Source organism: Stegostoma tigrinum, chromosome 21, assembly GCF_030684315.1.
Source record: "Stegostoma tigrinum isolate sSteTig4 chromosome 21, sSteTig4.hap1, whole genome shotgun sequence".
Lineage (NCBI taxonomy): Eukaryota > Metazoa > Chordata > Chondrichthyes > Orectolobiformes > Stegostomatidae > Stegostoma > Stegostoma tigrinum.
In genome coordinates this window covers 56,227,964-56,255,050 of record NC_081374.1, presented here as the reverse complement: position 1 = coordinate 56,255,050, position 27,087 = coordinate 56,227,964, and positions in this window count along the sequence as shown.

Below are 27,087 nucleotides of genomic sequence, written 5' to 3'. Positions count from 1 at the left end.
CTGTCAGCGGGACAGGGAAGCGGGGGACAGTGCCTGTGATCGTGTGATGGCTGCGGGAGCCAGTCCCTGTGAGCGGGTGAGGGCTGCGGTGGAAAATAGCTGTCAAGGGGTCAGGGCTGCGGGGAGCAGTCCCTGAGAGGGGGTCAGGGGTGCGGGGACCAGTCCCTGTGAGCGGGTCAGGGCTGTGGGAACCAGTCCCTGTGAGCGGGCAGGGGTGCGCGGGCCAGTCCCTGTGAGCGGGTCAGGGCTGCGGGGGCCAGTCCCTGTGGCGGGACAGGGCTGCGGGGGCGAGTCCATGTGAGCGGGACAGGGCTGCGGGCGACAGTGCCTGTGAGCGGGTCAGGGCTGCGGGGGCCAGTCCCTGTCAGCGGGACAGGACTGCGGGGGGCAAGTCGCAGTGAGCGGGTCAGGACTGCGGGGGGCAAGTCGCACTGAGCGGGTCAGGTGTGCGGGGGGCAAGTCACAGTGAGCTGGTCAGGGCTGCGGGGGGCCAGTCCCTGTGAGCGGGTCAGGGCTGCGGGGACCAGTCCCTGTGAGGGGGTCAGGGCTGCGGGGACCAGTCCCTGTGAGCGGGTCAGGGCTGCGGGGGCCAGTCCCTGTGTGCGGGTCAGGGCTGCGGGGGCCAGTCCCTGTGAGCGGGTGAGGGCTGCGGGCGCCAGTCCCTGTGAGCGGGTCAGGGCTGCGGGGGCCAGTCCCTGTGAGCGCGTCAGGGCTGCGGGGGCCAGTCCCTGTGAGCAGGCCAGGGCTGCGGGGGGCAGTCCCTGTGAGCGGGCCAGGGCTGCGGGGGCCAGTCCCTGTGAGCTGGCCAGGGCTGCGGGGGCCAGTCACTGTGAGCGGGCCAGGGCTGCGGGGGCCAGTCCCTGTCAGGGGGTCAGGGCTGCGGGGACCAGGCCCTGTCAGGGGGTCAGGGCTGCGGGGGCCAGTCCCTGTGAGCGGGTCAGGGCTGCGGGGGCCGGTCCCTGTGAGCGGGTCAGGGCTGCGGGGGCCGGTCCCTGTGAAGGGGTCAGGGCTGCGGGGGCCGGTCCCTGTCAGCGGGTCAGGGCTGCGGGGGCCGGTCACTGTGAGCGGGTCAGGGCTGCGGGGGCCGGTCCCTGTGAGCGGGTCAGGGCTGCGGGGGCCGGTCCCTGTGAGGGGGTCAGGGCTGCGGGGGACGGTCCCTGTGAGCGGGTCAGGGCTGCGGGGGTCAGTCCCTGGGAGCGGTTCAGGGCTGCGGGGGCCAGTCCCTGGGAGCGGGTCAGGGCTGCGGGGGCCAGTACCTGGGAGCGGGTCAGGGCTGCGGGGGCCAGTTCCTGGGAGCGGGTCAGGGCTGCGGGGGACAGTACCTGTGAGCGGGTCAGGGCTGCGGGGGCCAGTCCCTGGGAGCGGTTCAGGGCTGCGGATCCCAGTCCCTGGGAGCCGGTCAGGGTTGCGGGGGCCAGTACCTGGGTGCGGGTCAGGGCTGCGGGGGACAGTCCTGGGAGCGGTTCAGGGCTGCGGGGGCCATTCCCTGGGAGCGGGTCAGGGCTGCGGGGCCAGTCCCTGGGAGCGGGTCAGGGCTGCGGGGGCCAGTCGCTGGGATCGGGTGAGGGCTGCGGTGGCAAATAGCTGTCAGGGGGTCAGGGCTGAGGGGGCCAGTCCCTGGGAGCGGGTCAGGGCTGCGGGGACCAGGCCCTGTGAGCGGGTGAGGGCTGCGGTGGCAAATAGCTGTCAGGGGGTCAGGGCTGAGGGGGCCAGTCCCTGGGAGCGGGTCAGGGCTGCAGGGACCAGTCCCTGTGAGCGTGTCAGGGCTGCGGGGGCCAGTCCATGTCAGCGGGTCAGGGCTGCGGGGACCAGTCCCTGTGAGCGTGTCAGGGCTGCGGGGACCAGTCCCTGTCAGGGGGTCAGGGCTGCGGGGACCAGTCCCTGTGAGCGGGTCAGGGCTGCGGGGGCCAGACCCCGTGAGCGGGTCAGGGCTGCGGGGGCCAGTCCCCGTGAGCGGGTCAGGGGGGCGGGGGCCAGTCCCTGTGAGCGGGTCAGGGCTGCGGGGGCCAGTCCCTGTCAGCCGCACAGGTCTGTGTAGGCCAGTCCCCGTGGCGGGACAGGGCTGCGGGGGCCAGTCCATGTCAGCGGGTCAGGGCTGCGGGGGCCAGACCCTGTGAGCGGGTCAGGGCTGCGGGGGCCAGTCCCCGTGAGCGGGTCAGGGCTGCAGGGGCCAGTCCCCGTGAGCGGGTCAGGGGGGCGGGGGCCAGTCCCTGTGAGCGGGTCAGGGCTGCGGGGGCCAGTCCCTGTCAGCCGCACAGGTCTGTGTAGGCCAGTCCCTGTGGCGGGACAGGGCTGCGGGGGCCAGTCCATGTCAGCGGGTCAGGGCTGCGGGGGCCAGTCCCTGTGAGCGGGTCAGGGCTGCGGGGGCCATTCCCTGTCAGCGGGTCAGGGCTGCGGTGGCCAGTCCCTGTCAGCGGGTCAGGGCTGCGGTGGCCAGTCCCTGTCAGCGGGTCAGGGCTGCGGGGGCCAGTCCCTGTCAGTGGGTCAGGGCTGCGGGGGCCGGTCCCTGTGAGCGGGTCAGGGCAGCAGGGGCCGGTCCCTGTGAGCGGGTCAGGGCTGCGGGGGCCAGTCCCTGTGAGCGGGTCAGGGCTGCGGGGGCCGGTCCCTGTGAGCGGGTCAGGGCTGCGGGGGCCGGTCCCTGTGAGCGGGTCAGGGCTGCGGGGGCCAGACGCTGTGAGCGGGTTAGGGCTGCGGGGGCAAGTCCCTGTGAGCGGGTCAGGGCTGCGGGGGCCGGTCCCTGTGAGCGGGTCAAGGCTGCGGTGGCAAATAGCTGTCAGCGGGACAGGGCAGCGGGCGAAGATACCTGTGAGCGGGTCAGGGCTGGGGGGCCAGTCCCTGTGAGCGGGGAAGGCTGCGCGGGCCAGTCCCTGTGAGCGGGTCAGGGCTGCGGGGGACAGTCCCTGTGAGTGGGTCAGGGCTGCGGGGGACAGTCCCTGTGAGCGGGTCAGGGCTGCGGGGGACAGTCCCTGTGAGCGGGTCAGGCTGCGGTGGCAAATAGCTGTCAGCGGGACAGAGCAGCGAGGGACAGTGCCTGTGATCGTGTCATGGCTGCGGGGGCCAGTCCCTGTGAGCGGCTGAGGGCAGCGGTGGCAAATAGCTGTCAGGGGGTCAGGGCTGCGGGGGCCAGTCCCTGTGAGCGGGTCAGGGCAGCGGGGACCAGTCCCTGTGAGCGGCTCAGGGTTGCGGGGACCAGACCCTGTGAGCGGGTCAGGGCTGCGGGGGACAGTCCCTGTGAGCGGGTCAGGCTGCGGTGGCAAAAAGCTGTCAGCGGGACAGGGCAGCGAGGGACAGTGCCTGTGATCGTGTCATGGCTGCGGGGGCCAGTCCCTGTGAGCGGGTGAGGGCTGCGGTGGCAAATAGCTGTCAGGGGGTCAGGGCTGCGGGGGCCAGTCCCTGTGAGCGGGTCAGGGCAGCGGGGACCAGTCCCTGTGAGCGGCTCAGGGCTGCGGGGGCCAGTCCCTGTGAGCGGGTCAGGGCTGCGGGGGCCAGTCCCTGCGAGCGGGTCAGGGCTGCGGGGGCCAGTCCCTGTGAGCGGGTCAGGGCTGCGGGGGCCAGTCCCTGTGAGCGGGTCAGGGCTGCGGGGGCCAGTCCCTGTGAGCGGGTCAGGGCTGCGAGGGCCAGTCCCTGTGAGCGGGTCAGGGCTGCGGGGGACAGTCCCTGTGAGCGTGTCAGGGCTGCGGGGGACGGTCCCTGTGAGCGGGTCAGGGCTGCGGAGGCAAATAGCTGTCAGCGGGACAGGGCAGCGGGCGAAGACACCTGTGAGCGGGTCAGGGCTGGGGGGCCAGTCCCTGTGAGCGGGGAGGGCTGCGCGGGCCAGTCCCTGTGAGCGGGTCAGGGCTGCGGGGGCCAGTCCCTGTGAGCTGGTCAGGGCTGCGGGGGCCAGTCCCTGTGAGCGGGTGAGGGCTGCGGTGGCAAATAGCTGTCAAGGGGTCAGGGCTGCGGGGTACAGTCCCTGAGAGGGGGTCAGGGGTGCTGGGACCAGTCCCTGTGAGCGGGTCAGGGCTGCGGGGACCAGTCCCTGTGAGCGGGCAGGGGTGCGCGGCCAGTCCCTGTGAGCGGGTCAGGGCTGCGGGGGCCAGTCCCTGTGGCGGGACAGGGCTGCGGGGGCGAGTCCATGTGAGCGGGACAGGGCTGCGGGCGACAGTGCCTGTGATCTGGTCATGGCTACGGGGGCCAGTCCCAGTGACCGGGTGAGGGCTGCGGTGGCAAATAGCTGTCAGGGGGTCAGGGCTGCGGGGGCCAGTCCCTGTGTGCGGGTCAGGGCTGCGGGGACCAGTCCCTGTGAGCGGCTCAGGGCTGCGGGGACCAGTCCCTGTGAGCGGGTCAGGGCTGCGGGGACCAGTCCCTGTGAGCGGGTCAGGGCTGCGGGGACCAGTCCCTGTGAGCGGGTCAGGGCTGCGGGGACCAGTCCCTGTGAGCGGGTCAGGGCTGCGGGGGCCAGTCCCTGTGAGCGGGTCAAGGCTGCGGGGGCCAGTCCCTGTGAGCGGGTCAGGGCTGCGGGGGCCAGTCCCTGTCAGCCGCACAGGTCTGTGTAGGCCAGTCCCTGTGGCGGGACAGGGCTGCGGGGGCCAGTCCATGTCAGCGGGTCAGGGCTGCGGGGGCCAGTCCCTGTGAGCGGGTCAGGGCAGCAGGGGCCGGTCCCTGTGAGCGGGTCAGGGCTGCGGGGGCCAGTCCCTGTGAGCGGGTCAGGGCTGCGGGGGCCGGACCCTGTGAGCGGGTCAGGGCTGCGGGGGCCGGTCCCTGTGAGCGGGTCAGGGCTGCGGGGGCCAGACGCTGTGAGCGGGTTAGGGCTGCGGGGGCCAGTCCCTGTGAGCGGGTCAGGGCTGCGGGGGCCGGTCCCTGTGAGCGGGTCAAGGCTGCGGTGGCAAATAGCTGTCAGCGGGACAGGGCAGCGGGCGAAGATACCTGTGAGTGGGTCAGGGCTGGGGGGCCAGTCCCTGTGAGCGGGGAGGGCTGCGCGGGCCAGTCCCTGTGAGCGGGTCAGGGCTGCGGGGGACAGTCCCTGTGAGTGGGTCAGGGCTGCGGGGGACAGTCCCTGTGAGCGGGTCAGGGCTGCGGGGGACAATCCCTGTGAGCGGGTCAGGCTGCGGTGGCAAATAGCTGTCAGCGGGACAGGGCAGCGAGGGACAGTGCCTGTGATCGTGTCATGGCTGCGGGGGCCAGTCCCTGTGAGCGGGTGAGGGCTGCGGTGGCAAATAGCTGTCAGGGGGTCAGGGCTGCGGGGGCCAGTCCCTGTGAGCGGGTCAGGGCAGCGGGGACCAGTCCCTGTGAGCGGCTCAGGGCTGCGGGGACCAGACCCTGTGAGCGGGTCAGGGCTGCGGGGGACAGTCCCTGTGAGCGGGTCAGGCTGCGGTGGCAAATAGCTGTCAGCGGGACAGGGCAGCGAGGGACAGTGCCTGTGATCGTGTCATGGCTGCGGGGGCCAGTCCCTGTGAGCGGGTGAGGGCTGCGGTGGCAAATAGCTGTCAGGGGGTCAGGGCTGCGGAGGCCAGTCCCTGTGAGCGGGTCAGGGCAGCGGGGACCAGTCCCTGTAAGCGCGTCAGGGCTGCGGGGGCCAGTCCCTGTGAGCGGGTCAGGGCTGCGGGGGCCAGTCCCTGTGAGCGCGTCAGGGCTGCGGGGGCCAGTCCCTGTGAGCGGGTCAGGGCTGCGGGGGCCAGTCCCTGGGAGCGGGTCAGGGCTGCGGGGGCCAGTCCCTGTTAGCGGGTCAGGGCTGCGGGGGCCAGTCCCTGTGAGCGGGTCAGGGCTGCGGGGGCCAGTCCCTGTGAGCGGGTCAGGGCTGCGGGGGACGGTCCCTGTGAGCGGGTCAGGGCTGCGGGGGACGGTCCCTGTGAGCGGGTCAGGGCTGCGGAGGCAAATAGCTGTCAGCGGGACAGGGCAGCGGGCGAAGACACCTGTGAGCGGTTCAGGGCTGGGGGGCCAGTCCCTGTGAGCGGGGAGGGCTGCGCGGGCCAGTCCCAGTGAGCGGGTCAGGGCTGCGGGGGCCAGTCCCTGTGAGCGGGTCAGGGCTGCGGGGGACAGTCCCTGTGAGCGGGTCAGGCTGCGGTGGCAAATAGCTGTCAGCGGGACAGGGAAGCGGGGGACAGTGCCTGTGATCGTGTGATGGCTGCGGGAGCCAGTCCCTGTGAGCGGGTGAGGGCTGCGGTGGAAAATAGCTGTCAAGGGGTCAGGGCTGCGGGGAGCAGTCCCTGAGAGGGGGTCAGGGGTGCGGGGACCAGTCCCTGTGAGCGGGTCAGGGCTGTGGGAACCAGTCCCTGTGAGCGGGCAGGGGTGCGCGGGCCAGTCCCTGTGAGCGGGTCAGGGCTGCGGGGGCCAGTCCCTGTGGCGGGACAGGGCTGCGGGGGCGAGTCCATGTGAGCGGGACAGGGCTGCGGGCGACAGTGCCTGTGAGCGGGTCAGGGCTGCGGGGGCCAGTCCCTGTCAGCGGGACAGGACTGCGGGGGGCAAGTCGCAGTGAGCGGGTCAGGACTGCGGGGGGCAAGTCGCACTGAGCGGGTCAGGTGTGCGGGGGGCAAGTCACAGTGAGCTGGTCAGGGCTGCGGGGGGCCAGTCCCTGTGAGCGGGTCAGGGCTGCGGGGACCAGTCCCTGTGAGGGGGTCAGGGCTGCGGGGACCAGTCCCTGTGAGCGGGTCAGGGCTGCGGGGGCCAGTCCCTGTGTGCGGGTCAGGGCTGCGGGGGCCAGTCCCTGTGAGCGGGTGAGGGCTGCGGGCGCCAGTCCCTGTGAGCGGGTCAGGGCTGCGGGGGCCAGTCCCTGTGAGCGCGTCAGGGCTGCGGGGGCCAGTCCCTGTGAGCGGGTCAGGGCTGCGGGGGCCAGTCCCTGTGAGCGGGTCAGGGCTGCAGGGGCCAGACCCTGTGAGCGGGTCAGGGCTGCGGGGGCCAGTCCCTGTGAGCGGGTCAGGGCTGCGGGGGCCAGTCCCTGTGAGCGGGTCAGGGCTGCGGGGGCCAATCCCTGGGAGCGGGTCAGGGCTGCGGGGGCAAGTCCCTGGGAGCGGGTCAGGGCTGCGGGGGCCAGTCCCTGGGAGCGGGTCACGGCTGCGGGGGCAGTCCCTGTGAGCGGGTGAGGGCTGCGGTGGCAAATAGCTGTCAGGGGGTCAGGGCTGCGGGGGCCAGTCCCTGTGAGCGGGCCAGGGCTGCGGGGGCCAGTCCCTGTGAGCGAGCCAGGGCTGCGGGGGCCAGTCCCTGTGAGCGGGCCAGGGCTGCGGGGGCCAGTCCCTGTGAGCGGGTCAGGGCTGCGGGGGGCAGTCCCTGTGAGCGGGTCAGGGCTGCGGGGGCCAGTCCCTGTGAGCGGGTCAGGGCTGCGGTGGCAAATAGCTGTCAGAGGGTCAGGGCTGCGGGGGCCAGTCCCTGTCAGCCGCACAGGTCTGCGTAGGCCAGTCCCTGTGGCAGGATAGGGCTGCGGGGGCCAGTCCAATTCAGCGGGTCAGGGCTGCGGGGGCCAGTCCCTGTGAGCGGGTCAGGGCTGCGGGGGCCAGTCCCTGTGAGCGGGTCAGGGCTGCGGGGGCCAGTCCCTGTGGCGGGACAGGGCTGCGGGGGCCAGTCCATTTCAGCGGGTCAGGGCTGCGGGGCCAGTCCCTGTGAGCGGGTCAGGGCTGCGGGGGCCAGTACCTGAGAGCGGGTCAGGGCTGCGGGGGCCAGTCCCTGTGAGCGGGTCAGGGCTGCGGGGGCCAGTCCCTGAGAGCGGGTCAGGCCTGCGGGGGCCAGTCCCTGTGAGCGGGTCAGGGCTGCGGGGGCCAGTCCCTGTGAGCGGGTCAGGGCTGCGGGGGACAGTCCCTGTGAACGGGTCAGGACTGCGGGGGCCAGTACCTGGGAGCGGGTCAGGGTTGCATGGCCAGTCCCTGGGTGCGGGTCAGGGCTGCGGGGGCCAGTCCCAATGAGCGGGTGACGGCTGCGATGGCAATTTGCTGTCAGGGGGTCAGGGCTGCGGGGGCCAGTCCATATCAGCGGGACAGGGCTGCGGGGGCCAGTCCCTGTGAGCGGGTCAGGGCTGCGGGGGCCAGTCCCTGTGAGCAGGCCAGGGCTGCGGGGGCCAGTCCCTGTGAGCGGGCCAGGGCTGCGGGGACCAGTCCCTGTGAGCGCGTCAGGGCTGCGGGGACCAGTCCCTGTCAGGGTGTCAGGGCTGCGGGGACCAGTACCTGTCAGGGGGTCAGGGCTGCAGGGACCAGTCCCTATCAGGGGGTCAGGGCTGCGGGGACCGGTCCCTGTGAGCAGGTCAGGGCTGCGGGGGCCGGTCCCTGTGAGGGGGTCAGGGCTGCGGGGGCCGGTCCCTGTGACCGGGTCAGGGCTGCGGGGGCCAGTCCCTGGGAGCGGGTCAGGGCTGCGGGGGCCAGTCCCTGGGAGCCGGTCAGGGCTGCTGGGGCCAGTACCTGGGAGCGGGTCTGGGCTGCGGGGGCCATTCCCTGGGAGCAGTTCAGGGCTGCGGGTGCCAGTCCCCGGGAGCGGGTCAGGGCTGCGGGGGCCGGTCCCTGGGAGCGGGTCAGGGCTGCGGGGGCCAGTCCCTGGGAGCCGGTCAGGGCTGCGGGGGCCAGTACCTGGGAGCGGGTCAGGGCTGCGGGGGCCATTCCCTGGGAGTGGTTCAGGGCTGCGGGGGCCAGTCCCTGGGAGCGGGTCAGGGCTGCGGGGGCCAGTCCCTGGGAGCGGCTCAGGGCTGCGGGGGCCAGTCCCTGGGAGCGGGTCAGGGCTGCGGGGGCCAGTCCCTGAGCGGGTCAGGGCTGCGGGGGCCAGTCCCTGGGAGTGGGTCAGGGCTGCGGGGGCCAGTCCCTGGGAGCCAGTCTGGGCTGCGGGGGCCAGAACCTGGGCGCGGGTCAGGGCTGCGGGGGCCAGTCCCTGGGAGCGGGTCAGGTCTGCGGGGAGCAAGTCGCAGTGAGCGGGTCAGGGCTGCGGGGGGCAAGTCGCACTGAGCGGATCAGGACTGCGGGGGGCAGTGTCACAGTGAGCGGCTCAGGGCTGTGGGGGGCCAGTCCCTGTGATCGAGTCAGGGCTGCGGCTGCCAGTCCTTGTGAGCAGGTCAGGGCTGCGGGGGGCCAGACGCAGTGAGCGGGTCAGGTCTGCGGGCAGCAAGTCGCAGTGAGCGGGTCAGGGCAGCGGGGCGCAAGTCGCAGTAAGCGGGTCAGGGCTGCGGTGGGCCAGTCCCTGTGAGCGGGTCAGGGCTGCGGGGGCCAGTCCCTCTGCGCGGGTCAGGGCTGCGGGGGGCTTGTCGCAGTGAGCGGGTCAGGACTGCAGGGGGCAGGTCCCTGTGAGCGGGTCAGGACTGCAGGGGGCAAGTCGCAGTGAGCGAGTCAGGTTTGCGGGGGGCAAGTCGCAGTGAGGAGGTCAGTGTTGCGGGGGCAAGTCCCTGTCAGCGGGACAGGACTGCAGGGGGCAGGTCCCCGTGAGCGGGTCAGGACTGCAGGGGGCAAGTCGCAGTGAGCGGGTCAGGTCTGCGGGGGGCAAGTCGCAGTGAGCGGGTCAGGGCTGCTGGGGGGCCAGTCCCTGTGAGCGGGTCAGGGCTGCAGGGGCCAGTACCTGTCAGCGGGACAGGACTGCGGGGGGCAAATCGCAGTGAGCGGGTCAGGTCTGCGGGGAGCAAGTCGCAGTGAGTGGGTCAGGGCTGCGGGGGGCAAGTCGAAGTGAGCGGGTCAGGGCTGCGGGGGGCAGTGTCGCAGTGAGCGGGTCATAGCTGCGGGGGGCCAGTCCCTGTGAGCGAGTCAGGGCTGCGGGGGGCCAGACCCTGCGAGCGGGTCAGAGCTGCGGGGGCCAGTCCCTGTCAACGGGACAGGATTGCGGGGGACAAGTCGCAGTGAGCGGGTCAGGACTGTGGGGGCCAGTCCCTGTGAGCTGGTCAGGGCTGCGGGGGCCAGTCTCTGTCACCGGGTCAGGGCTGCGGGGGGCAAGTCGCAGTGAGCGGGTCAGGGCTGTGGGGGGCCGGTCCCCGGGAGCGGGTCAGGGCTGCGGGGGGCTGGTCGCCCTGAGCGGGTCAGGGCTGCGGGGGGCAGGTCGCAGTGTTCGGGTGAGGTCTGCGGGTGGCAAGTCGCAGTGAGCGGGTCAGGGCAGCGGGGGGCCAGTTGCAGGGAGCGGGTCAGGACTGCGTGGGGCAAGTCGCAGTGAGCGGGTCAGGACTGCGGGGGGCAAGTCGCAGTGAGCGGGTCAGGGCTTCGGGGGGCAGGTCGGAGTGAGCGGGTCAGGGCTGTGGGGGGCAGGTCGGAGTGAGCGGGTCAGGGCTGTGGGGGGCAGGTCGCAGTGCCCGGGTCAGGGCTGCGGGGGCCATTTGCAGTGAGCGGGTCAGGACTGCGGGGGGCAAGTCGCAGTGAGCGGGTCAGGTGTGCGGGGTCAAGTCGCAGTGAGCGGGTCAGGTGTGCGGGGTCAAGTCGCAGTGAGCGGGTCCGGCTGCAGGGGCCAGTCCCTATCAGCGGGACAGGACTGCGGGGGCAAATCGCAGTGAGCGGGTCAGGTCTGCGGGGAGCAAGTCACAGTGAGCGGGTCAGGGCTGCGGGGGGCAAGTCGAAGTGAGCGGGTCAGGGCTGAGGGGGGCAGTGTCGCAGTGAGCGGGTCATGGCTGCGGGGGGCCAGTCACTGTGCGCGAGTCAGGGCTGCGGGGGGCCAGACCCTGTGAGCGAGTCAGGGCTGCGGCGGCCAGTCCCTGTGAGCGTGTCAGGGCTGCGGCGGGCCAGTCCCTGTGAGCGAGTCAGGGCGCGGGGGGCAAGTCGCAGTGAGCGCGTCAGGGCTGCGGGGGGCAGTGTCGCAGTGAGTGGGTCAGGGCTGCGGGGGCCAGTCCATGTGGTCAGGGCTGCCGGGGGGGCCGGTCCCCCTGAGCGGGTGAGGACTGCGGTGGGGAAGTCGCAGTGAGCGGGTTAGGGCTGCGGGGGCAAGTCCCTGTCACGGGACAGGACTGCGGGGGCAAAGTCCCTGTCAGCGGGACAGGACTGCGGGGGGCAAGTCGCAGTGAGCGGGTCAGGACTGCGGGGGGCAAGTCGCACTGAGCGGGTCAGGTGTGCGGGGGGCAAGTCACAGTGAGCTGGTCAGGGCTGCGGGGGGCCAGTCCCTCTGAGCGGGTCAGGGCTGCGGGGGCCAGTCCCTGTGAGCGGGTCTGGACTGCAGGGGCCAGTCCATGTCAGCGGGTTGGACTGCGGGGGGCTATTCGCAGTGAGCGGGTCAGGGTTGCAGGGTGCAAGTCGCAGTGAGCGGGTCAGGGCTGCGGGGGCAAGTCCCTGTCAGCGGGTGAGGTCTGCGGGGGGCAGGTCGCAGTGAGCGGGTCAGGGCAGCAGGGGGCCAGTCGCAGGGAGCGGGTCAGGACTGCGGGGGGGAAGTCGCAGTGAGCGGGTCACGTCTGCGGGGGGTAAGTCACAGTCAGCGGGTCACGGCTGCGGGGGGCCAGTCGCTGTGAGCGGGTCAGGGCTGTGGGGGTAAGTCCCTGTCAGCGGGTCAGGGCTGCGGGTGGCAAGTCGCACTGAGCGAGTCAGGGCTGCGAGGGGCAGTGTCGCAATGAGCGGGACAGGGCTGTGGGGGGCCGGTCCCCCTGAGCGGGTCAGGGCTGCGGGGGGCCGGTCCCCCTGAGCGGGTCAGGGCTGCGGGGGGCAAGTCGCAGTGAGCGGGTCAGGGCCGCGGCAGGCAAGTCCCTGTCAGCGGCACAGGGCTGCAGGGGGCAAGTCGCAGTGAGCGGGTCAGGGCTGTGGGGGGCCGGTCCCCGTGAGCGGGTCAGGGCTGCGGGGGGCCGGTCCCCCTGAGCGGGTCAGGGCTGCGGGGGGCAAGTCGCAGTGAGCGGGTCAGGGCCGCGGCAGGCAAGTCCCTGTCAGCGGCACAGGGCTGCAGGGGGCAAGTCGCAGTGAGCGGGTCAGGGCTGTGGGGGGCCGGTCCCCGTGAGCGGTTCAGGGCTGCGGGGGGCCAGTCCCCCTGAGCGGGTCAGGGCTGCGGGGGGCAGGTCGCAGTGTTCGGGTGAGGTCTGCGGGTGGCAAGTCGCAGTGAGCGGGTCAGGGCAGCGGGGGGCCAGTTGCAGGGAGCGGGTCAGGGCTTCGGGGGGCAGGTCGGAGTGAGCGGGTCAGGGCTGTGGGGGGCAGGTCGCAGTGCCCGGGTCAGGGCTGCGGGGGCCATTTGCAGTGAGCGGGTCAGGACTGCGGGGGGCAAGTCGCAGTGAGCGGGTCAGGGCGGCGGGGGGGCCAGTCCCTGTGAGCGGGACAGGACTGCGGGGCTAAGTCGCAGTGAGCAGGTCAGGACTGCGGGGGGCAAATCGCAGTGAGCGGGTCAGGTCTGCGGGGAGCAAGTCAAAGTGAGCGGGTCATGGCTGCGGGGGGCCAGTCCCTGTGAGCGAGTCAGGGCTGCGGCGGGCCAGTCCCAGTGAGCGCGTCAGGGCTGCGGGGGGCAGTGTCGCAGTGAGTGGGTCAGGGCTGCGGGGGCCAGTCCATGTGAGCGGGTCAGGGCTGCCGGGGGGGCTGGTCCCCCTGAGCGGGTGAGGACTGCGGGGGGGAAGTCGCAGTGAGCGGGTCAGGGCTGCGGGGGGCAGTGTCACAGTGAGCGGGTCAGGGATGCAGGGGCAAGTCCCTGTCACGGGACAGGACTGCGGGGGTCAAGTCGCAGTGAGCGGGTCACGTCTGCGGGGGGTAAGTCACAGTCAGCGGGTCACGGCTGCCGGTGGCAAGTCACAGTGAGCGGGTCAGGTCTGCGGTTGGCAAGTCCCTGTCAGCGGGACAGGACTGCGGGGGGCAAGTCGCAGTGAGCGGGTCAGGGCGGCGTGGGGGGCCAGTCCCTGTGAGCGGGTCCGGGCTGCAGGGGCCAGTCCCTATCAGCAGGACAGGACTGCGGGGGCAAATCGCAGTGAGCGGGTCAGGTCTGCGGGGAGCAAGTCGAAGTGAGCGGGTCAGGGCTGAGGGGGGCAGTGTCGCAGTGAGCGGGTCATGGCTGCGGGGGGCCAGTCACTGTGCGCGAGTCAGGGCTGCGGGGGGCCAGTCCCTGTGAGCGAGTCAGGGCGCGGGGGGCAAGTCGCAGTGAGCGCGTCAGGGCTGCGGGTGGCAGTGACACAGTGAGTGGGTCAGGGCTGCGGGGGCCAGTCCATGTGAGCGGGTCAGGGCTGCCGGGGGGGCCGGTCCCCCTGAGCGGGTGAGGACTGCGGGGGGGAAGTCGCAGTGAGCGGGTCAGGGCTGCGGGGGCAAGTCCCTGTCACGGGACAGGACTGCGGGGGCAAAGTCCCTGTCAGCGGGACAGGACTGCGGGGGGCAAGTCGCAGTGAGCGGGTCAGGACTGCGGGGGGCAAGTCGCAGTGAGCGGGTCAGGTGTGCGGGGGGCAAGTCACAGTGAGCTGGTCAGGGCTGCGGGGGGCCGGTCCCCCTGAGCGGGTCAGGGCTGCGGGGGGCAAGTCGCAGTGAGCGGGTCAGGGCCGCGGCAGGCAAGTCCCTGTCAGCGGCACAGGGCTGCGGGGGGCAAGTCGCAGTGAGCGGGTCAGGGCTGTGGGGGGCCGGTCCCCGTGAGCGGTTCAGGGCTGCGGGGGGCCAGTCCCCCTGAGCGGGTCAGGGCTGCGGGGGGCAGGTCGCAGTGTTCGGGTGAGGTCTGCGGGTGGCAAGTCGCAGTGAGCGGGTCAGGGCAGCGGGGGGCCAGTTGCAGGGAGCGGGTCAGGGCTTCGGGGGGCAGGTCGGAGTGAGCGGGTCAGGGCTGTGGGGGGCAGGTCGCAGTGCCCGGGTCAGGGCTGCGGGGGCCATTTGCAGTGAGCGGGTCAGGACTGCGGGGGGCAAGTCGCAGTGAGCGGGTCAGGTGAGCGGGGTCAAGTCGCAGTGAGCGGGTCAGGGCTGCGGGGGGCAAGTCACAGTGAGCTGGTCAGGGCTGCGGGGGGCCAGTCCCTCTGAGCGTGTCAGGGCTGCGGGGGCCAGTCCCTGTGAGCGGGTCAGGGCTGCAGGGGCCAGTCCATGTCAGCGGGTTGGACTGCGGGGGGCTAGTCGCAGTGAGCGGGTCAGGGTTGCGGGGTGCAAGTCGCAGTTAGCGGGTCAGGGCTGCGGGGGCAAGACCCTGTCAGCGGGTGAGGTCTGCGGGGGGCAAGTCGCAGTGAGCGGGTCAGGGCAGCAGGGGGCCAGTCGCAGGGAGCGGGTCAGGACTGCGGGGGGGAAGTCGCAGTGAGCGGGTCACGTCTGCGGGGGGTAAGTCACAGTCAGCGGGTCACGGCTGCGGGGGGCCAGTCGCTGTGAGCGGGTCAGGGCTGTGGGGGTAAGTCCCTGTCAGCGGGTCAGGGCTGCGGGTGGCAAGTCGCACTGAGCGAGTCAGGGCTGCGAGGGGCAGTGTCGCAATGAGCGGGACAGGGCTGTGGGGGGCCGGTCCCCCTGAGCGGGTCAGGGCTGCGGGGGGCCGGTCCCCCTGAGCGGGTCAGGGCTGCGGGGGGCAAGTCGCAGTGAGCGGGTCAGGGCCGCGGCAGGCAAGTCCCTGTCAGCGGCACAGGGCTGCGGGGGGCAAGTCGCAGTGAGCGGGTCAGGGCTGCGGAGGGCAAGTCAAAGTGAGCGGGTCATGGCTGCGGGGGGCCAGTCCCTATGAGCGAGTCAGGGCTGCGGCGGGCCAGTCCCCCTGAGCGGGTCAGGGCTGCGGGGGGCAGTGTCACAGTGAGCGGGTCAGGGATGCAGGGGCAAGTCCCTGTCACGGGACAGGACTGCGGGGGTCAAGTCGCAGTGAGCGGGTCACGTCTGCGGGGGGTAAGTCACAGTCAGCGGGTCACGGCTGCCGGTGGCAAGTCACAGTGAGCGGGTCAGGTCTGCGGTTGGCAAGTCCCTGTCAGCGGGACAGGACTGCGGGGGGCAAGTCGCAGTGAGCGGGTCAGGGCTGCGGGGTGCAGTGTCGCACTCAGCGGGTCAGGGCTGCGGGGGGCCCGTCCCCCTGAGCGGGTCAGGGCTGCGGGGGGCAGGTCGCAGTGTTCGGGTGAGGTCTGCGGGTGGCAAGTCGCAGTGAGCGGGTCAGGGCAGCGGGGGGCCAGATGCAGGGAGCGGGTCAGGGCTTCGGGGGGCAGGTCGGAGTGAGCGGGTCAGGGCTGTGGGGGGCAGGTCGCAGTGCCCGGGTCAGGGCTGCGGGGGCCATTTGCAGTGAGCGGGTCAGGACTGCGGGGGGCAAGTCGCAGTGAGCGGGTCAGGTCTGCGGGGGGCAAGTCGCAGTGAGCGGGTCAGGTCTGCGGGGGGCAAGTCGCAGTGAGCGGGTCAGAGCTGCTTGGGCAGGTCGCAGTGAGCGGGTCAGTGCTGCGGAGGCCCAGTCCCTGTGAGCGGGTCAAGGCTGTGTGGAGCCAGTCCCTGTGAGCGGGTCAGGGCTGTGGGGGCCAGTCGCTGTGAGCGGGTCAAGGCTGTGTGGGGCCAGTCCCTGTGAGCGGGTCAGGGCTGCGGGGGCCAGTCCCTGAGAGCGGGTTAGGGCAGCGGGGGCCAGTCCCTGTCAGCAGGACAGGGCTGCGGGGGGGGCAAGTCGCAGTGAGCGGGTCAGGTCTGTGGGGAGCAAGTTGCAGTCAGCGGGTCAGGGCTGCGGGGGGCAAGTCGCAGTGAGCGGGTCAGGGCTGCGGGGGGCCAGTCACTGTGAGCGGGCCAGGGCTGCGGGGGCCATACCCTGCGAACGGGTCAGGGCTGCGGGGGCCAGTCCCTGTCAGAAGGAGAGGACTGCGGGGGGAAAATCGAACTGAGCGGGTCAGGTCTGCGGGGAGCAAGTCGCAGTGAGCGGGTCAGGGCTGCAGGGGGCAAGTCACACTGAGCGGATCAGGACTGCGGGGGGCAGTGTCACAGTGAGCGGCTCAGGGCTGTTGGGGGCCAGTCCCCGTGATCGAGTCAGGGCTGCGGCTGCCAGTCCTTGTGAGCAGGTCAGGGCAGCGGGGGGCCAGACGCAGTGAGCGGGTCAGGTCTGCGGGCGGCAAGTCTCAGTGAGCAGGTCAGGGCAGCGGGGCGCAAGTCGCAGTAAGCGGGTCACGTCTGCGGGGGGTAAGTCACAGTCAGCGGGTCACGGCTGCCGGTGGCAAGTAACAGTGAGCGGGTCAGGTCTGCGGGGGCCAGTCCCCCTGAGCGGGTCAGGGCTGCAGGGGGAAAGTCGCAGTGAGCGGGATTGGGCTGCAGGGGCCAGTCCCCTGAGCGGGTCAGGGCTGCAGGGGGCAAGTCGCAGGGAGCGGGTCACGTCTGCGGGGGGTAAGTCGCAGTGAGCGAGTCAGGGCTGCGAGGGGCCAGTCGCAGAGAGCGGGTCAGGGCTGCGGGGGGCAAGTCGCAGTGAGCGAGTCAGGGCTGCGAGGGGCCAGTCGGAGTGAGCGGGTCAGGGCTGCGGGGGGCTGGGCCCCCTGAGTGGGTCAGGGCTGCGGGGGGCAGTGTCGCAGTGAGCGGGTCAGGACTGCGGGGGGCCAGTCGCAGTGAGCGGGTCAGGGCTGTGGGGGCCAGTCCCTGTGAGCTGCTCAGGGCTGCCGGGGCCAGCCCCTGTCAGCGGGTCAGGGCTGCGGGGGGCCAGTCGCAGTGAGCGTGTCTTGGCTGCGGGGGCAAGTCCCTGTCAGCGGGTCAGGGGTGCGGGGGGCAAGTCGCAGTGAGCGGGTCAGGGCTGCGGGGGGCCGGTCCCCGTGAGCGGGTCAGGGCTGCAGGGGGCCGGTCCCCGTGAGCGGGTCAGGGCTCCGCGGGGCCGGACCCCGAGCGGGTCAGGGCTGCGGGGGGCCAGTCGCAGTCAGTGGAACAGGGCTGGGGGGGCAAGTCGCAGTAAGCGGGTCAGGGCTGAGGGGGGCAGTGTCGCAGACAGCGGTTCAGGGCTGCGGGGGGCCGGTCCCCGTGAGCTGTCAGGGCTGAGGGAGGCCGGTGCCCCTGAGCGGGTCAGGGCTGAGGGGGGCAGTGTCGCAGTGAGCGGGTCAGGGCTGCGGGGGGCAAGTAGCAGTGAGCGGGTCAGGACTGCGAGGGGCAGGTCCCCGTGAGCGGGTCAGGGCTGAGGGGGGCAGTGTCGCAGTGAGCGGGACAGGGCTGCGGGGGGAAAGTAGCAGTGAGCGGGTCAGGACTGCGAGGGGCCGGTCCCCGTGAGCGGGTCAGGGCTACGGGGGGAAGTGTCGCAGTGATCGGGTCAGGGCTGCGGGGGGCCGGTCCCCGTGAGTGGGTCAGGGCTACGGGGGGCCGGTCCCGCTGAGCGGGTCAGGGGTGCGGGGGGCAAGTCGCAGTGAGCAGGTCAGGTCTGCGGGGGGCAAGTCCCTGTCAGCAGGACTGGGCTGCGGGGGGCAGGTCGCAGTGAGCGGGTCAGGTCTGCGGGGGGCAAGTCCCTGTCAGCGGGTCAGGTCTGCGGGGGGCAAGTCGCAGTGAGCGGGACAGGACTGCTGGGGGCAAGTCGCAGTGAGCGGGTCAGAGCTGCGGGGGGCAGGTCGCAGTGAGCGGGTCAGTGCTGCGGAGGCCCAGTCCCTGTGAGCGGGTCAAGGCTGTGTGGAGCCAGTCCCTGTGAGCGGGTCAGGGCTGCGGGGGCCATTCGCTGTGAGCGGGTCAAGGCTGTGTGGGGCCAGTCCCTGTGAGCGGGTCAGGGCTGCGGGGGCCAGTCCCTGTGAGCGGGTCAGGGCAGCGGGGGCCAGTCCCTGTCAGCAGGACAGGGATGCGGGGGGGGCAAGTCGCAGTGAGCGGGTCAGGTCTGCGGGGAGCAAGTTGCAGTCAGCGGGTCGGGGTGCGGGGGGCAAGTCACAGTGAGCGGGTCAGGGCTGCGGGGGGCCAGTCACTGTGAGCGGGCCAGGGCTGCGGGGGCCATACCCTGCGAACGGGTCCGGGCTGCGGGGGCCAGTCCCTGTCAGAAGGAGAGGACTGCGGGGGGAAAATCGAACTGAGCGGGTCAGGTCTGCGGGGAGCAAGTCGCAGTGAGCGGGTCAGGGCTGCGGGGGGCAAGTCGCACTGAGCGGATCAGGACTGCGGGGGGCAGTGTCACAGTGAGGGGCTCAGGGCTGTGGGGGGCCAGTCCCTGTGATCGAGTCAGGGCTGCGGCTGCCAGTCCTTGTGAGCAGGTCAGGGCTGCGGGGGGCCAGACGCAGTGAGCGGGTCAGGTCTGCGGGCGGCAAGTCGCAGTGAGCGGGTCAGGGCAGCGGGGCGCAAGTCGCAGTAAGCGGGTCAGGGCTGCGGTGGGCCAGTCCCTGTGAGCGGGTCAGGGCTGCGGGGGCCAGTCCCTCTGCGCGGGTCAGGGCTGCGGGGGGCTTGTCGCAGTGAGCGGGTCAGGACTGCAGGGGGCAGGTCCCTGTGAGCGGGTCAGGACTGCAGGGGGCAAGTCGCAGTGAGCGAGTCAGGTCTGCGGGGGGCAAGTCGCAGTGAGGAGGTCAGTGCTGCGGGGGCAAGTCCCTGTCAGCGGGACAGGACTGCAGGGGGCAGGTCCCTGTGAGCGGGTCAGGACTGCAGGGGGCAAGTCGCAGTGAGCGGGTCAGGTCTGCGGGGGGCAAGTCGCAGTGAGCGGGTCAGGGCTGCTGGGGGGCCAGTCCCTGTGAGCGGGTCAGGGCTGCAGGGGCCAGTCCCTGTCAGCGGGACAGGACTGCGGGGGGCAAATCGCAGTGAGCGGGTCAGGTCTGCGGGGAGCAAGTCGCAGTGAGCGGGTCAGGGCTGCGGGGGGCAAGTCGAAGTGAGTGGGTCAGGGCTGCGGGGGGCAGTGTCGCAGTGAGCGGGTCATGGCTGCGGGGGGCCAGTCCCTGTGAGCGAGTCAGGGCTGCGGGGGGCCAGACCCTGCGAGCGGGTCAGAGCTGCGGGGGCCAGTCCCTGTCAACGGGACAGGATTGCGGGGGGCAAGTCGCAGTGAGCGGGTCAGGACTGTGGGGGCCAGTCCCTGTGAGCTGGTCAGGGCTGCGGGGGCCAGTCTCTGTCAGCGGGTCAGGGCTGCGGGGGGCAATTCGCAGTGAGCGGGTCAGAGCTGTGGGGGGCCGGTCCCCGTGAGCGGGTCAGGGCTGCGGGGGGCTGGTCGCCCTGAGCGGGTCAGGGCTGCGGGGGGCAGGTCGCAGTGTTCGGGTGAGGTCTGCGGGTGGCAAGTCGCAGTGAGCGGGTCAGGGCAGCGGGGGGCCAGTTGCAGGGAGCGGGTCAGGACTGCGTGGGGCAAGTCGCAGTGAGCGGGTCAGGACTGCGGGGGGCAAGTCGCAGTGAGCGGGTCAGGGCTTCGGGGGGCAGGTCGGAGTGAGCGGGTCAGGGCTGTGGGGGGCAGGTCGGAGTGAGCGGGTCAGGGCTGTGGGGGGCAGGTCGCAGTGCCCGGGTCAGGGCTGCGGGGGCCATTTGCAGTGAGCGGTTCAGGACTGCAGGGGGCAAGTCGCAGTGAGCGGGTCAGGTGTGCGGGGTCAAGTCGCAGTGAGCGGGTCAGGGCGGCGGGGGGCCAGTCCCTGTGAGCGGGTCCGGGCTGCAGGGGCCAGTCCCTATCAGCGGGACAGGACTGCGGGGGCAAATCGCAGTGAGCGGGTCAGGTCTGCGGGGAGCAAGTCACAGTGAGCGGGTCAGGGCTTCGGGGGGCAAGTGGAAGTGAGCGGGTCAGGGCTGAGGGGGGCAGTGTCGCAGTGAGCGGGTCATGGCTGCGGGGGGCCAGTCACTGTGCGCGAGTCAGGGCTGCGGGGGGCCAGTCCCTGTGAGCGAGTCAGGGCTGCGGCGGCCAGTCCCTGTGAGCGTGTCAGGGCTGCGGCGGGCCAGTCCCTGTGAGCGAGTCAGGGCGCGGGGGGCAAGTCGCAGTGAGCGCGTCAGGGCTGCGGGGGGCAGTGTCGCAGTGAGTGGGTCAGGGCTGCGGGGGCCAGCCCATGTGAGCGGGTCAGGGCTGCCGGGGGGGCCGGTCCCCCTGAGCGGGTGAGGACTGCGGGGGGGAAGTCGCAGTGAGCGGGTCAGGGCTGCGGGGGCAAGTCCCTGTCACGGGACAGGACTGCGGGGGTCAAGTCGCAGTGAGCGGGTCACGTCTGCGGAGGGTAAGTCACAGTCAGCGGGTCACGGCTCTCGGTGGCAAGTCACAGTGAGCGGGTCAGGTCTGCGGGGGGCAAGTCGCAGTGAGCGGGTCAGGACTGCAGGGGGCAAGTCGCAGTGAGCGGGTCAGGTCTGCGGGGGGCAAGTCGCAGTGAGCGGGTCAGGTCTGCGGGGGCCAGTCCTTGTGAGCGGGTCAGGGCTGCAGGGGCCAGTCCATGTCAGCGGGTTGGACTGCGGGGCGCAAGTCGCATTGAGTGGGTCAGGACTGCGGGGGGCAAATCGCAGTGAGCGGGTCACGGCTGCGGGGTGCAGTGTCGCACTGAGCGGGTCAGGGCTGCGGGGGCAGGCCCTCTGAGCGGGTCAGGACTGCGGGGGGCAAGTCGCAGTGAGCGGGTCAGGGCTGCGGGGTGCAGTGTCGCACTGAGCGGGTCAGGGCTGCGGGGGCAGGCCCTCTGAGCGGGTCAGGACTGCGGGGAGGCAAGTCGCAGTGAGCGGGTCAGGTGTGCGGGGTCAAGTCGCAGTGAGCGGGTCAGGGCGGCGGGGGAGCCAGTCCCTGTGAGCGGGACAGGACTGCGGGGCTAAGTCGCAGTGAGCATGTCAGGACTGCGGGGGGCAAATCGCAGTGAGCGGGTCAGGTCTGCGGGGAGCAAGTCGCAGTGAGCGGGTCAGGGCTGCGGGGGGCAAGTCAAAGTGAGCGGGTCAGGGCTGCGGGGGGCCAGTCCCTGTGAGCGAGTCAGGGCTGCGGCGGGCCAGTCCCAGTGAGCGCGTCAGGGCTGCGGGGGGCAGTGTCGCAGTGTCGCAGTGAGTGGGTCAGGGCTGCGGGGGCCAGTCCATGTGAGCGGGTCAGGGCTGCCGGGGGGGCCGGTCCCCCTGAGCGGGTGAGGACTGCCGGGGGGAAGTCGCAGTGAGCGGGTCAGGGCTGTGGGGGGCAGTGTCACAGTGAGCGGGTCAGGGCTGCAGGGGCAAGTCCCTGTCACGGGACAGGGCTGCGGGGGGCAAGTAGCAGTGAGCGGGTCAGGACTGCGAGGGGCCGGTCCCCGTGAGCGGGTCAGGGCTGCGGGGGGAAGTGTCGCAGTGATCGGGTCAGGGCTGCGGGGGGCCGGTCCCCGTGAGTGGGTCAGGGCTACGGGGGGCCGGTCCCGCTGAGCGGGTCAGGGGTGCGGGGGGCAAGTCGCAGTGAGCGGGTCAGGTCTGCGGGGGGCAAGTCCCTGTCAGCGGGACTGGGCTGCGGGGGGCAAGTCCCTGTCAGCGGGTCAGGTCTGTGGGGGGCAGTGTCGCAGTGAGCATGTCAGGGCTGCGGGGGGCAAGTCGCAATGAGCGGGTCAGGTCTGCGGGGGGCAAGTCGCAGTGAGCGTGTCAGGGCTGCGGGGGGCAAGTCGCAGTGAGCGGGACAGGACTGCTGGGGGCAAGTCGCAGTGAGCGGGTCAGAGCTGCGGGGGGCAGGTCGCAGTGAGCGGGTCAGTGCTGCGGAGGCCCAGTCCCTGTGAGCGGGTCAAGGCTGTGTGGAGCCAGTCCCTGTGAGCGGGTCAGGGCTGCGGGGGCCAGTCGCTGTGAGCGGGTCAAGGCTGTGTGGGGCCAGTCCCTGTGAGCGGGTCAGGGCTGCGGGGGCCAGTCCCTGTGAGCGGGTCAGGGCAGCGGGGGCCAGTCCCTGTCAGCAGGACAGGGCTGCGGGGGGGGGCAAGTCACAGTGAGCGGGTCAGGGCTTCGGGGGGCAAGTGGAAGTGAGCGGGTCAGGGCTGAGGGGGGCAGTGTCGCAGTGAGCGGGTCATGGCTGCGGGGGGCCAGTCACTGTGCGCGAGTCAGGGCTGCGGGGGGCCAGTCCCTGTGAGCGAGTCAGGGCTGCGGCGGCCAGTCCCTGTGAGCGTGTCAGGGCTGCGGCGGGCCAGTCCCTGTGAGCGAGTCAGGGCGCGGGGGGCAAGTCGCAGTGAGCGCGTCAGGGCTGCGGGGGGCAGTGTCGCAGTGAGTGGGTCAGGGCTGCGGGGGCCAGCCCATGTGAGCGGGTCAGGGCTGCCGGGGGGGCCGGTCCCCCTGAGCGGGTGAGGACTGCGGGGGGGAAGTCGCAGTGAGCGGGTCAGGGCTGCGGGGGCAAGTCCCTGTCACGGGACAGGACTGCGGGGGTCAAGTCGCAGTGAGCGGGTCACGTCTGCGGAGGGTAAGTCACAGTCAGCGGGTCACGGCTCTCGGTGGCAAGTCACAGTGAGCGGGTCAGGTCTGCGGGGGGCAAGTCGCAGTGAGCGGGTCAGGACTGCAGGGGGCAAGTCGCAGTGAGCGGGTCAGGTCTGCGGGGGGCAAGTCGCAGTGAGCGGGTCAGGTCTGCGGGGGCCAGTCCTTGTGAGCGGGTCAGGGCTGCAGGGGCCAGTCCATGTCAGCGGGTTGGACTGCGGGGCGCAAGTCGCATTGAGTGGGTCAGGACTGCGGGGGGCAAATCGCAGTGAGCGGGTCACGGCTGCGGGGTGCAGTGTCGCACTGAGCGGGTCAGGGCTGCGGGGGCAGGCCCTCTGAGCGGGTCAGGACTGCGGGGGGCAAGTCGCAGTGAGCGGGTCAGGGCTGCGGGGTGCAGTGTCGCACTGAGCGGGTCAGGGCTGCGGGGGCAGGCCCTCTGAGCGGGTCAGGACTGCGGGGAGGCAAGTCGCAGTGAGCGGGTCAGGTGTGCGGGGTCAAGTCGCAGTGAGCGGGTCAGGGCGGCGGGGGAGCCAGTCCCTGTGAGCGGGACAGGACTGCGGGGCTAAGTCGCAGTGAGCATGTCAGGACTGCGGGGGGCAAATCGCAGTGAGCGGGTCAGGTCTGCGGGGAGCAAGTCGCAGTGAGCGGGTCAGGGCTGCGGGGGGCAAGTCAAAGTGAGCGGGTCAGGGCTGCGGGGGGCCAGTCCCTGTGAGCGAGTCAGGGCTGCGGCGGGCCAGTCCCAGTGAGCGCGTCAGGGCTGCGGGGGGCAGTGTCGCAGTGTCGCAGTGAGTGGGTCAGGGCTGCGGGGGCCAGTCCATGTGAGCGGGTCAGGGCTGCCGGGGGGGCCGGTCCCCCTGAGCGGGTGAGGACTGCCGGGGGGAAGTCGCAGTGAGCGGGTCAGGGCTGTGGGGGGCAGTGTCACAGTGAGCGGGTCAGGGCTGCAGGGGCAAGTCCCTGTCACGGGACAGGGCTGCGGGGGGCAAGTAGCAGTGAGCGGGTCAGGACTGCGAGGGGCCGGTCCCCGTGAGCGGGTCAGGGCTGCGGGGGGAAGTGTCGCAGTGATCGGGTCAGGGCTGCGGGGGGCCGGTCCCCGTGAGTGGGTCAGGGCTACGGGGGGCCGGTCCCGCTGAGCGGGTCAGGGGTGCGGGGGGCAAGTCGCAGTGAGCGGGTCAGGTCTGCGGGGGGCAAGTCCCTGTCAGCGGGACTGGGCTGCGGGGGGCAAGTCCCTGTCAGCGGGTCAGGTCTGTGGGGGGCAGTGTCGCAGTGAGCATGTCAGGGCTGCGGGGGGCAAGTCGCAATGAGCGGGTCAGGTCTGCGGGGGGCAAGTCGCAGTGAGCGTGTCAGGGCTGCGGGGGGCAAGTCGCAGTGAGCGGGACAGGACTGCTGGGGGCAAGTCGCAGTGAGCGGGTCAGAGCTGCGGGGGGCAGGTCGCAGTGAGCGGGTCAGTGCTGCGGAGGCCCAGTCCCTGTGAGCGGGTCAAGGCTGTGTGGAGCCAGTCCCTGTGAGCGGGTCAGGGCTGCGGGGGCCAGTCGCTGTGAGCGGGTCAAGGCTGTGTGGGGCCAGTCCCTGTGAGCGGGTCAGGGCTGCGGGGGCCAGTCCCTGTGAGCGGGTCAGGGCAGCGGGGGCCAGTCCCTGTCAGCAGGACAGGGCTGCGGGGGGGGGCAAGTCACAGTGAGCGGGTCAGGTCTGCGGGGAGCAAGTTGCAGTCAGCGGGTCAGGGCTGCGGGGGGCAAGTCAAAGAGATCGGGTCAGGGCTGCGGGGGGCCAGTCCCTGTGAGCGAGTCAGGGCTGCGGCGGGCCAGTCCCAGTGAGCGCGTCAGGGCTTCGGGGGGCAGTGTCGCAGTGAGTGGGTCAGGGCTGCGGGGGCCAGTCCATGTGAGCGGGTCAGGGCTGCCGGGGGGGGCCGGTCCCCCTGAGCGGGTGAGGACTGCGGGGGGGAAGTCGCAGTGAGCGGGTCAGGGCTGCGGGGGGCAGTGTCACAGTGAGCGGGTCAGGGCTGCAGGGGGAAAGTCACAGCGAGCGGGACTGGGCTGCAGGGGCCAGTCCATGGCAGCGGGACAGGACTGCGGGGGGCCAGTCGCAGTGAGCGGGTCAGGGCTGAGGGGGGCCAGTCGCAGTGAGCGGGTCAGGGCTGTGGGGGCCAGTCCCTGTGAGCTGCTCAGGGCTGCCGGGGCCAGCCCCTGTCAGCGGGTCAGGGCTGCGGGGGGCCAGTCGCAGTGAGCGGGTCAGGTCTGCGGGGGGCAAGTCCCTGTCAGCGGGACTGGGCTGCGGGGGGCAAGTCGCAGTGAGCGGGTCAGGTCTGCGGGGGGCAAGTCGCAGTGAGCGTGTCAGGGCTGCGGGGGGCAAGTCGCAATGAGCGGGTCAGGTCTGCGGGGGGCAAGTCGCAGTGAGCGTGTCAGGGCTGCGGGGTGCAAGTCGCAGTGAGCGGGACAGGACTGCTGGGGGCAAGTCGCAGTGAGCGGGTCAGAGCTGCGGGGGGCAGGTCGCAGTGAGCGGGTCAGTGCTGCGGAGGCCCAGTCCCTGTGAGCGGGTCAAGGCTGTGTGGAGCCAGTCCCTGTGAGCGGGTCAGGGCTGCGGGGGCCAGTCGCTGTGAGCGGGTCAAGGCTGTGTGGGGCCAGTCCCTGTCAGCAGGACAGGGATGCGGGGGGGGCAAGTCGCAGTGAGCGGGTCAGGTCTGCGGGGAGCAAGTTGCAGTCAGCGGGTCAGGGCTGCGGGGGGCCAGTCCCTGTGAGCGAGTCAAGGCTGCGGCGGGCCAGTCCCAGTAAGCGCGTCAGGGCTGCGGGGGGCAGTGTCGCAGTGAGTGGGTCAGGGCTGCGGGGGCCAGTCCATGTGAGCGGGTCAGGGCTGCCGGGGGGGCCGGTCCCCCTGAGCGGGTGAGGACTGCCGGGGGGAAGTCGCAGTGAGCGGGTCAGGGCTGTGGGGGGCAGTGTCACAGTGAGCGGGTCAGGGCTGCAGGGGCAAGTCCCTGTCACGGGACAGGGCTGCGGGGGGCAAGTAGCAGTGAGCGGGTCAGGACTGCGAGGGGCCGGTCCCCGTGAGCGGGTCAGGGCTGCGGGGGGAAGTGTCGCAGTGATCGGGTCAGGGCTGCGGGGGGCCGGTCCCCGTGAGTGGGTCAGGGCTACGGGGGGCCGGTCCCGCTGAGCGGGTCAGGGGGGCGGGGGGCAAGTCGCAGTGAGCGGGTCAGGTCTGCGGGGGGCAAGTCCCTGTCAGCGGGACTGGGCTGCGGGGGGCAAGTCGCAGTGAGCGGGTCAGGTCTGCGGGGGGCAAGTCGCAGTGAGCGTGTCAGGGCTGCGGGGGGCAAGTCGCAATGAGCGGGTCAGGTCTGCGGGGGGCAAGTCGCAGTGAGCGTGTCAGGGCTGCGGGGGGCAAGTCGCAGTGAGCGGGACAGGACTGCTGGGGGCAAGTCGCAGTGAGTGGGTCAGAGCTGCGGGGGGCGGGTCAGAGCTGCGGGGGGCAGGTCGCAGTGAGCGGGTCAGTGCTGCGGAGGCCCAGTCCCTGTGAGCGGGTCAAGGCTGTGTGGAGCCAGTCCCTGTGAGCGGGTCAGGGCTGCGGGGGCCAGTCGCTGTGAGCGGGTCAAGGCTGTGTGGGGCCAGTCCCTGTGAGCGGGTCAGGGCTGCGGGGGCCAGTCCCTGTGAGCGGGTCAGGGCAGCGGGGGCCAGTCCCTGTCAGCAGGACAGGGCTGCGGGGGGGGGCAAGTCACAGTGAGCGGGTCAGGTCTGCGGGGAGCAAGTTGCAGTCAGCGGGTCAGGGCTGCGGGGGGCAAGTCAAAGAGATCGGGTCAGGGCTGCGGGGGGCCAGTCCCTGTGAGCGAGTCAGGGCTGCGGCGGGCCAGTCCCAGTGAGCGCGTCAGGGCTTCGGGGGGCAGTGTCGCAGTGAGTGGGTCAGGGCTGCGGGGGCCAGTCCATGTGAGCGGGTCAGGGCTGCCGGGGGGGGCCGGTCCCCCTGAGCGGGTGAGGACTGCGGGGGGGAAGTCGCAGTGAGCGGGTCAGGGCTGCGGGGGGCAGTGTCACAGTGAGCGGGTCAGGGCTGCAGGGGGAAAGTCACAGCGAGCGGGACTGGGCTGCAGGGGCCAGTCCATGGCAGCGGGACAGGACTGCGGGGGGCCAGTCGCAGTGAGCGGGTCAGGGCTGAGGGGGGCCAGTCGCAGTGAGCGGGTCAGGGCTGTGGGGGCCAGTCCCTGTGAGCTGCTCAGGGCTGCCGGGGCCAGCCCCTGTCAGCGGGTCAGGGCTGCGGGGGGCCAGTCGCAGTGAGCGGGTCAGGTCTGCGGGGGGCAAGTCCCTGTCAGCGGGACTGGGCTGCGGGGGGCAAGTCGCAGTGAGCGGGTCAGGTCTGCGGGGGGCAAGTCGCAGTGAGCGTGTCAGGGCTGCGGGGGGCAAGTCGCAATGAGCGGGTCAGGTCTGCGGGGGGCAAGTCGCAGTGAGCGTGTCAGGGCTGCGGGGTGCAAGTCGCAGTGAGCGGGACAGGACTGCTGGGGGCAAGTCGCAGTGAGCGGGTCAGAGCTGCGGGGGGCAGGTCGCAGTGAGCGGGTCAGTGCTGCGGAGGCCCAGTCCCTGTGAGCGGGTCAAGGCTGTGTGGAGCCAGTCCCTGTGAGCGGGTCAGGGCTGCGGGGGCCAGTCGCTGTGAGCGGGTCAAGGCTGTGTGGGGCCAGTCCCTGTCAGCAGGACAGGGATGCGGGGGGGGCAAGTCGCAGTGAGCGGGTCAGGTCTGCGGGGAGCAAGTTGCAGTCAGCGGGTCAGGGCTGCGGGGGGCCAGTCCCTGTGAGCGAGTCAAGGCTGCGGCGGGCCAGTCCCAGTAAGCGCGTCAGGGCTGCGGGGGGCAGTGTCGCAGTGAGTGGGTCAGGGCTGCGGGGGCCAGTCCATGTGAGCGGGTCAGGGCTGCCGGGGGGGCCGGTCCCCCTGAGCGGGTGAGGACTGCCGGGGGGAAGTCGCAGTGAGCGGGTCAGGGCTGTGGGGGGCAGTGTCACAGTGAGCGGGTCAGGGCTGCAGGGGCAAGTCCCTGTCACGGGACAGGGCTGCGGGGGGCAAGTAGCAGTGAGCGGGTCAGGACTGCGAGGGGCCGGTCCCCGTGAGCGGGTCAGGGCTGCGGGGGGAAGTGTCGCAGTGATCGGGTCAGGGCT